Source organism: Rattus norvegicus, chromosome 9, assembly GCF_021556685.1.
Source record: "Rattus norvegicus strain SHRSP/BbbUtx chromosome 9, alternate assembly SHRSP_T2T, whole genome shotgun sequence".
NCBI lineage: Eukaryota > Metazoa > Chordata > Mammalia > Rodentia > Muridae > Rattus > Rattus norvegicus.
Window position 1 is genome coordinate 16,842,686 of NC_141542.1, and position 8,589 is coordinate 16,851,274.

Here is an 8,589-nt window from a genome sequence, read left to right on the forward strand (position 1 = left end):
GCCAGTCCTCTTACATAACCAATCTGTTAGTCTATAATTTTTTATTGGAGCATTTCTTCTTTTGATAGAGTCTTAGTTATACTATAGTTTGAAATCTTGGAACTATATCTTTAAGAAAAATTAGGCTAATACACATTTAATGGTGGTCCCTAAGAAATGTCTATATTCTTATCTTTAAAACATACAAAATTGACAACTTTTGGAAAAAGAGTCTATGCAGATATAGGATAAAACCATCCTCATAATTTAAACATATAAGAAGAAACTTGGATGCACATGGAAGACACATGCACACAGGAACAGTATGTAAAGATGAAGCCAACAATGGAAAGACCCAATACAATCTATGGAATACCTGGAGTCACTAGTTTCTAAAAGACAAGCAAGTATACTCCTTTAGATGCTCAAGGTTGACAGTCTTACCAAAATGACATGAGTTCATACTCTTTAAAACTGGGAGAAAATAAATTTCTAGTAGTTAAAGCCATCAAATCTGAAATAATTTGCTCTAAGAGCTGTGAAAAAGCAAAACAAATACTATGTTAAACATTTTTAGTTCTCATAAATTCAAAACATTGGTTAAAGGAGGTATGCAGTCATGACCAGTTTCTTGCATACATTATAGTTTTGTCTAACACTAAAAGAATATTTAACAAAATGTCTGAGAATTATCCAAAATTAGTTTTCTTTTAAGCTAATCAAGATTTTAGAGGAGTCTTGGCTTTGTTTCATTCTTATGTTGAAAGCAATGCCAATTTTTGGCTGTCACTAGAGGTGAAGATGAAAAAAGGGTGGCTTTCTCTTCAAATGAGTTTGAGACTTTTATGTAGGTTTAATGTTTTTAACCATGGGAACAGTTTGATATTTGACACCTGGGATATCTCAAAGAATTTTCATTGTATAATTCTATATCCTCACATTTTAAGATAAGACAAAACATACAGGAAAAGTAGAATTCCTATTATTCTTCAGGAAATAGAAGACACAGTTTTCTCCATGCATTTAAATTGGCGTCTACATCTTTTTACACATTTCTAAGAGCTACAGTAAGAAATAAAAATGACATCCCCCTGGTCTAATCATAATAAAGTTCCAAGAAAGAAAAGTTTCTTTTGTGGCTGCAGGTAAAACAACGATTCTACTTTCAATTTATTCTTACAATTCTCTAGTAGAGTTCAAGATTATTTATGAACTTTTGGTAGCTGGAGATCTAGTGTCAAATGTATTCCCTCCATACCACCCAAAACCTCTGTTAGGGAGAGGTCGACTTCATGGACATGTGCACTAGGAGTCTAGGTTTTAAGCATTGATTAACTCATGCTGCTCACCTGATATTAAAAGCTTAAGATTCTGCTGCTCCTGAATTGAACAGAAAATTGAACTGGTACCAGCATAGATATAGGTAAAAATGTTTTCAGGAATGGAGGAAAACAGAGGTGACATTTGCTTCCTACCCCATAATAGCTAGTCAGTTTTTTAAAGTGTGGCCTATTATATTTTCGCTCCTCTCTAAGGATTCAGCTCAGCCTGGGGTGATAACATATCTTTCCCAAATATCCCTGGACATATTTTTCAATGGCATTTTAAAGTGATGGGACATGAGATTTTTGGAGAGCACTAGATGATGGTCTTAATGACAATGAAAAGTACAAGAAAGGTTGATTTTGATGCTAAAGCATGACACAAGAAAGAGAAGTATTTCTCTCATTTCTCTGAAAATGTGTTCTTGTAAAACTTGAAGCCAGAGTCATAGGAGGGAACAGGAGTTAGCTAAAGGTGGCACATTTTGACCAAACTGTTTTAATTTAGGTACCAAAATGTGGCCATAAAGCATTTTAGGTGGGTTCTAGCTAACAACATGGTTAGTGACACTGTGACTGCTCTTGGTATTAATTGAAACTTGCTCAGGCTTGCCATTGGCACATATCTGGTTGATGTACAAATGTCATTATTTCATTTCTAAGCTTGAGTACTTTTTCTCATCATTGCCATTTTCTCGACTAACAGGGGGCAGTCCTTGAACAGAAACCTATAGGAACGAATTCATAAATAGGTCACATTCTGCAAATTCTCAGCTAGCCCAGGCTAGCTACCGCTTCACAATGTTCTTCTTCAGAAACCTTCTTCAGAGACTTCCTATTACATTAATTTTCTTGGCAATTTTTGTGACCAACTCTTAAAAAAAACACATCTCAAAGTTTGCTTCTTGGAAAACCAAAAACAAAATGTTTGACAAAGATTCTTGTAATCAGAGACTTTGCTTGAATGACCACTTTGTATATTTAAAGGCTTGCTCTGTCAGAGTGCTACCTCATCTTATTAATAATGATTATGTAAGATAAACATATGCTTTAGATACATATTTTCTGTCTTGGTTCATGATGTAATTTTAACATAGGTAAATTCTTTTTAATGTAGAAATAATTTGAATGTGCTAACATGGAATCAGAAGAAGCCTGGAGGAACATTTAAAATTCCACATTCTAGGAGAATAATTGATGTTTGTATCTTATCCCCCAATATTAGGAGAATGTATGTTTTCACCATTTACCTCCTGTATCATTGAGACAACATCAAGAAAGTCACATCAAAACACTGAATTTATGTAAGATTTTAGCTTTCTACTCAGAATAGTAAGGGCTTTAAAAAATGTTTTGTCATATAAAACACAAAACCTTTTAAACTAAAGGAGAAAAGATATTAACACCAAGATTATCCTGATAGTAAGATTGCCCGACAAAGGGCTTCGCTAAGAATACTTTCCTGGAGGATGGAAATTGGTAAAGTGCTTGTCACAGAAGCAAGAGAACTCAAGTTTCATCCCTAGCACCCATGTTTTTGTAATAGTGGCACACACTGGCGCTGGTAATCCCAGTACTTAAGATGCAGAGACAGGAGAATCCCTGGGGCATGCTGGGCAGGTACTCTCAACAGTTGGCAAGACCAGGTTCAGTAACAGACCATGTCACTAAATAAATAAATAAATAAATAAATAAATAAATAAATAAATAAATAAGGTGAAGAGAAATCAAGGAAGAATAGGACGAGTTCAAATGTTAACTTCTGTCCTCTACATACATGTGTCCACACACACACACATACACACACACACACACACACACACACACACACACACACACCAAGAATTAATCACTAACCAATAATGAAATTTAAATACAACATTCACAAGGAAAATTAAGGAATGATATAAAATGATGGAACAATTGAAAAGGCTAGGACCAAAATGAATATAACATTCCTCTCAAAACATTTCGATGACATGATCGACAGTTGAATGTGGAGAAATGAAGAAATGATCATTTGTATATATGAAGGCCACTGATCTTTGTGTGCTAATTTTGTATCCTGCTAACTTATTCAAGTCTCAATCTGTTATAAAAGTTTCCTGGTAATGTTTTGGGGGGACTTTCATGTATAAAATTGTATCATCTCCAAATAAAAATACTTTGACTTCTTCCCTTCTTGTTTGTATCCCTTTGATCTTCTTCAGTTGTCTTATTGCTGCAAACACATTATGAAATAGATATAGAGAAAGTAGGTAAATTTGTCTTGTTCATGATTTTAGTGAAATTGTTTTGAATTTCTTCTCATTTAAGTGAACACAGGCTCCCATTTCTAATCAAGAAACTATTGGTAGTTTTCATACATTTCCAAAGGAAAAATCAGTTTTCTCCAATGAAGCGTCATTGGATATAATAGCCACAATCCCAATAGTAGATGACCAATACAAAATGAATTCAATGGCATATTTTGTAGACTTTTCTCTCATATTGCTTTGTTTGGGCCTTTATTGTCTTGTTTGTCTTTCAGTTGTATATTATGTTTTTCAGCTTAATCATTTCTGGAGGGTGTGTGTGTGTGTGTGTGTGTGTGTGTGTGTGTGTGTGTGATTTTCTTTGGTTTTTGCTTTTGTTTTACTTTTTACTTTTTATTTTTCCCTTTTTTCTAAAGACAGAAAGAAAAAATTGTGGAATTGGGTGAGTGGGATCTGGGAGGAGTTGGGAGAATAGAAAATTATAATCAGAGTGAATTATATGAAAAAATCTTTAATAAAAATTATTTGAAATTAAGAGCTTTCTAAAATATTTATTAAATATTAAAATATGTTTGAATTTCAATATTATTAAAATTATAATTATATTTATATTTTATAACTTTTTAATTTGTAATATTTTGTTTTATATCATTTATAATATATTTATACTTGTAAATTATAATCTTCTATTAAAACAGTTTTTTTCTCTAATAGAATAAAATTTCAAAAAAATAATGAATTTGAAGATGAAACAATATAAATTGCCAAATCAAAACATGAAGGGTCAACAATGAATTTCAAATAGAAAAGAACAGAGGCTCATAGGGATATTGGGATTTTTAAGATAGTAACTCACATTCATAGCATCAGACTCAGAGAGTATAAAAATAATGATGAGGAAAACATTTAAAAATGAATAAAAATTTCTTCATTTGACACAAAAGCACAAACTTAAAGATAAAGATAAAAGTAATGACCTTAAACAAGAAGTGATTTGTGGTGGTTAGAATATGCTTGGCCCAGAGACTGGCACTGTTAGGAGGTGTAGATTTGTTGGGATAGGTGTGGTCATATTGGAAGAAGTGTGCCACTCTGGGAGTGGGTAATGAGAACCTCCTTCTAACTACATGGAAGTTAGTCTTCTTATAATGGCTTTCAGATGAAGATGTATATCTCTCAGCTCCTGCTGAATCATGATTACCTGGACTCTGCACTGTTCCTGTCTTGATGATAGTGAACTGAATCTCTGAACCTATAAAACATCCCCTATAATTTTTGCCCTTATAAGGGTTGCCTTGGTCATGGTGTCTGTTCATAGCAGTAAAACTCTAAGACAAGATTCATACTAGAATATCTTACAGTCAGACTTCTGAATACAAAGTCCCTGTAGTCTATCCAGTCCCAATAATGTTAAAAGTCCAAAGTTCAAAGTCTCCTCTGAGATTCATCCAATCACTTAACTGTAATCCTCAGGCAAGACAGGAAACCAGTTGGGCAAACTCCAAACTCTGCATCTCCATGTCTGATATGAAAGCAGTCTTCAGATATGCAACTCCTTTTTCATCTGAACACAAAGAAAATTTTAGAGGCTGACAGAAAGCAACAACACGTCACAAACACGTAAAAAGCAATTCAAATAGAAGAAAAGTTCTTTTCAAAAACTTGGTTTTTTTGCAATTTAAAAACAGGTATGCGACCCACGGATCCCGGCCCGCAGCAGCTCTCTGCCCCCAGACCCTGTGAGAGAGAGACCCAAACGCCTGGTCAGGTGGGCACTCCTGAGGCTGCAGAGCGGAAGAGACCACCAACACTGCTCACCCCTGCCCACATCCGTGGCCCAAGAGGAAACTGTATAAGGCCTCTGGGCTCCCGTGGGGTGGGCCCAGGAGTGGCAGGACCCCTGCCTGAGACACGGCCAGAACCTGAAGGAAACAGACCGGATAAACAGTTCTCTGCACCCAAATCCCGTGGAAGGGAGAGCTGAACCTTCAGAGAGGCAGACAAGCCTGGGAAACCAGAAGAGACTGCTCTCTGCACACACATCTTGGACGCCAGAGGAAAAAGCCAAAGGCCATCTGGAACCCTGGTGCACTGAAGCTCCCGGAAACGGCGGCACAAGTCTTCCTGGTTGCTGCCGCTGCAGAGAGCCCGTGAGCAGCACCCCACGAGCAAACTTGAGCCTCGGGACCACAGGTAAGACCAACTTTTCTGCTGCAAGAAAGCTGCCTGGTGAACTCAAGACACAGGCCCACAGGAACAGCTGAAGACCTGTAGAGAGGAAAAACTACACACCTGAAAGCAGAACACTGTCCCCATAACTGACTGAAAGAGAGGAAAACAGGTCTACAGCACTCCTGACACACAGGCTTATAGGACAGTCTAGCCACTGTCAGAAATACCAGAACAAAGTAACACTAGAGATAATCTGATGGCGAGAGGCAAGCGCAGGAACCCAAGCAACAGAAACCAAGACTACATGGCACCATCGGAGCCCAATTCTCCCATCAAAACAAACATGGAATATCCAAACACACCAGAAAAGCAAGATCTAGTTTCAAAATCATTTTTGATCATGATGCTGGAGGACTTCAAGAAAGACGTGAAGAACTCCCTTAGAGAACAAGTAGAAGCCTACAGAGAGGAATCGCAAAAATGCCTGAAAGAATCGCAAAAATCCCTGAAAGAATTCCAGGAAAACATAAATAAACAAGTAGAAGCCCATAGAGAGGAGACACAAAAATCCCTGAAAGAATTCCAGGAAAACACAATCAAACAGTTGAAGGAATTAAAAATGGAAATAGAAGCAATCAAGAAAGAACACATGGAAACAACCCTGGATATAGAAAACCAAAAGAAGAGACAAGGAGCTGTAGATACAAGCTTCACCAACAGAATACAAGAGATGGAAGAGAGAATCTCAGGAGCAGAAGATTCCATAGAAATCATTGACTCAACTGTCAAAGATAATGTAAAGCGGAAAAAGCTACTGGTCCAAAACATACAGGAAATCCAGGACTCAATGAGAAGATCAAACCTAAGGATAATAGTTATAGAAGAGAGTGAAGACTCCCAGCTCAAAGGACCAGTAAATATCTTCAACAAAATCATAGAAGAAAACTTCCCTAACAAAAAAAAGAGATACCCATAGACATACAAGAAGCCTACAGAACTCCAAATAGATTGGACCAGAAAAGAAACACCTCCCATCACATAATTGTCAAAACACCAAACGCACAAAATAAAGAAAGAATATTAAAGCAGTAAGGGAAAAAGGTCAAGTAACATATAAAGGGAGACCTATCAGAATCACACCAGACTTCTCACCAGAAACTATGAAGTCCAGAAGATCCTGGACTGATGTCATACAGACCCTAAGAGAACACAAATGCCAGCCCAGGTTACTGTATCCAGCAAAACTCTCAATTAACATTGATGGAGAAACCAAGATATTCCATGACAAAACCAAATTTACACAATATCTTTCTACAAATCCAGCACTACAAAGGATAATAAATGGTAAAGCCCAACATAAGGAGGCAAGCTATACCCTAGAAGAAGCAAGAAACTAATCGTCTTGGCAACAAAACAAAGAGAAGAAAAGCACACAAACATAACCTCACATCCAAATATGAATATAACGGGAAGCAATAATCACTATTCCTTAATATCTCTCAATATCAATGGCCTCAACTCCCCAATAAAAAGACATAGATTAACAAACTGGATACGCAACGAGGACCCTGCATTCTGCTGCCTACAGGAAACACACCTCAGAGACAAAGACAGACACTACCTCAGAGTGAAAGGCTGGAAAACAACTTTCCATGCAAATGGTCAGAAGAAGCAAGCTGGAGTAGCCATTCTAATACCAAATAAAATCAATTTCCAACTAAAAGTCATCAAAAAAGATAAGGAAGGACACTTCATATTCATCAAAGGAAAAATCCACCAAGATGAACTCTCAATCCTAAATATCTATGCCCCAAATACAAGGGCACCTACATACGTAAAAGAAACCTTACTAAAGCTCAAAACACACATTGCACCTCACACAATAATAGTGGGAGATTTCAACACCCCACTCTCATCAATGGACAGATCATGTAAACAGAAATTAAACAGTGATGTCGACAGACTAAGAGAAGTCATGAGCCAAATGGACTTAACGGATATTTATAGAACATTCTATCCTAAAGCAAAAGGATATACCTTCTTCTCAGCTCCTCATGGTACTTTCTCCAAAATTGACCATATAATTGGTCAAAAAACGGGCCTCAACAGGTAGAGAAAGATAGAAATAATCCCATGCGTGCTATCGGACCACTACGGCCTAAAACTGGTCTTCAATAACAATAAGGGAAGAATGCCCACATATACGTGGAAATTGAACAATGCTCTACTCAATGATAACCTGGTCAAGGAAGAAATAAAGAAAGAAATTGAAAACTTTTTAGAATTTAATGAAAATGAAGATACAACATACCCAAACTTATGGGACACAATGAAAGCTGTGCTAAGAGGAAAACTCATAGCGCTGAGTGCCTGCAGAAAGAAACAGGAAAGAGCATATGTCAGCAGCTTGACAGCACACCTAAAAGCTCTAGAAGAAAAAGAAGCAAATACACCCAGGAGGAGTAGAAGGCAGGAAATAATCAAACTCAGAGCTGAAATCAACCAAGTAGAAACAAAAAGGACCATAGAAAGAATCAACAGAACCAAAAGTTTGGTTCTTTGAGAAAATCAACAAGATAGATAAACCCTTAGCCAGACTAACGAGAGGACACAGAGAGTGCGTCCAAATTAACAAAATCAGAAATGAAAAGGGAGACATAACAAGAGATTCAGAGGAAATTCAAAAAATCATCAGATCTTACTATAAAAACCTATATTCAACAAAACTTGAAAATCTTCAGGAAATGGACAATTTCCTAGACAGATACCAGGTATCGAAGTTAAATCAGGAACAGATAAACCAGTTAAACAACCCCATAACTCCTAAGGAAATAGAAGCAGTCATTAAAGGTCTCCCAACC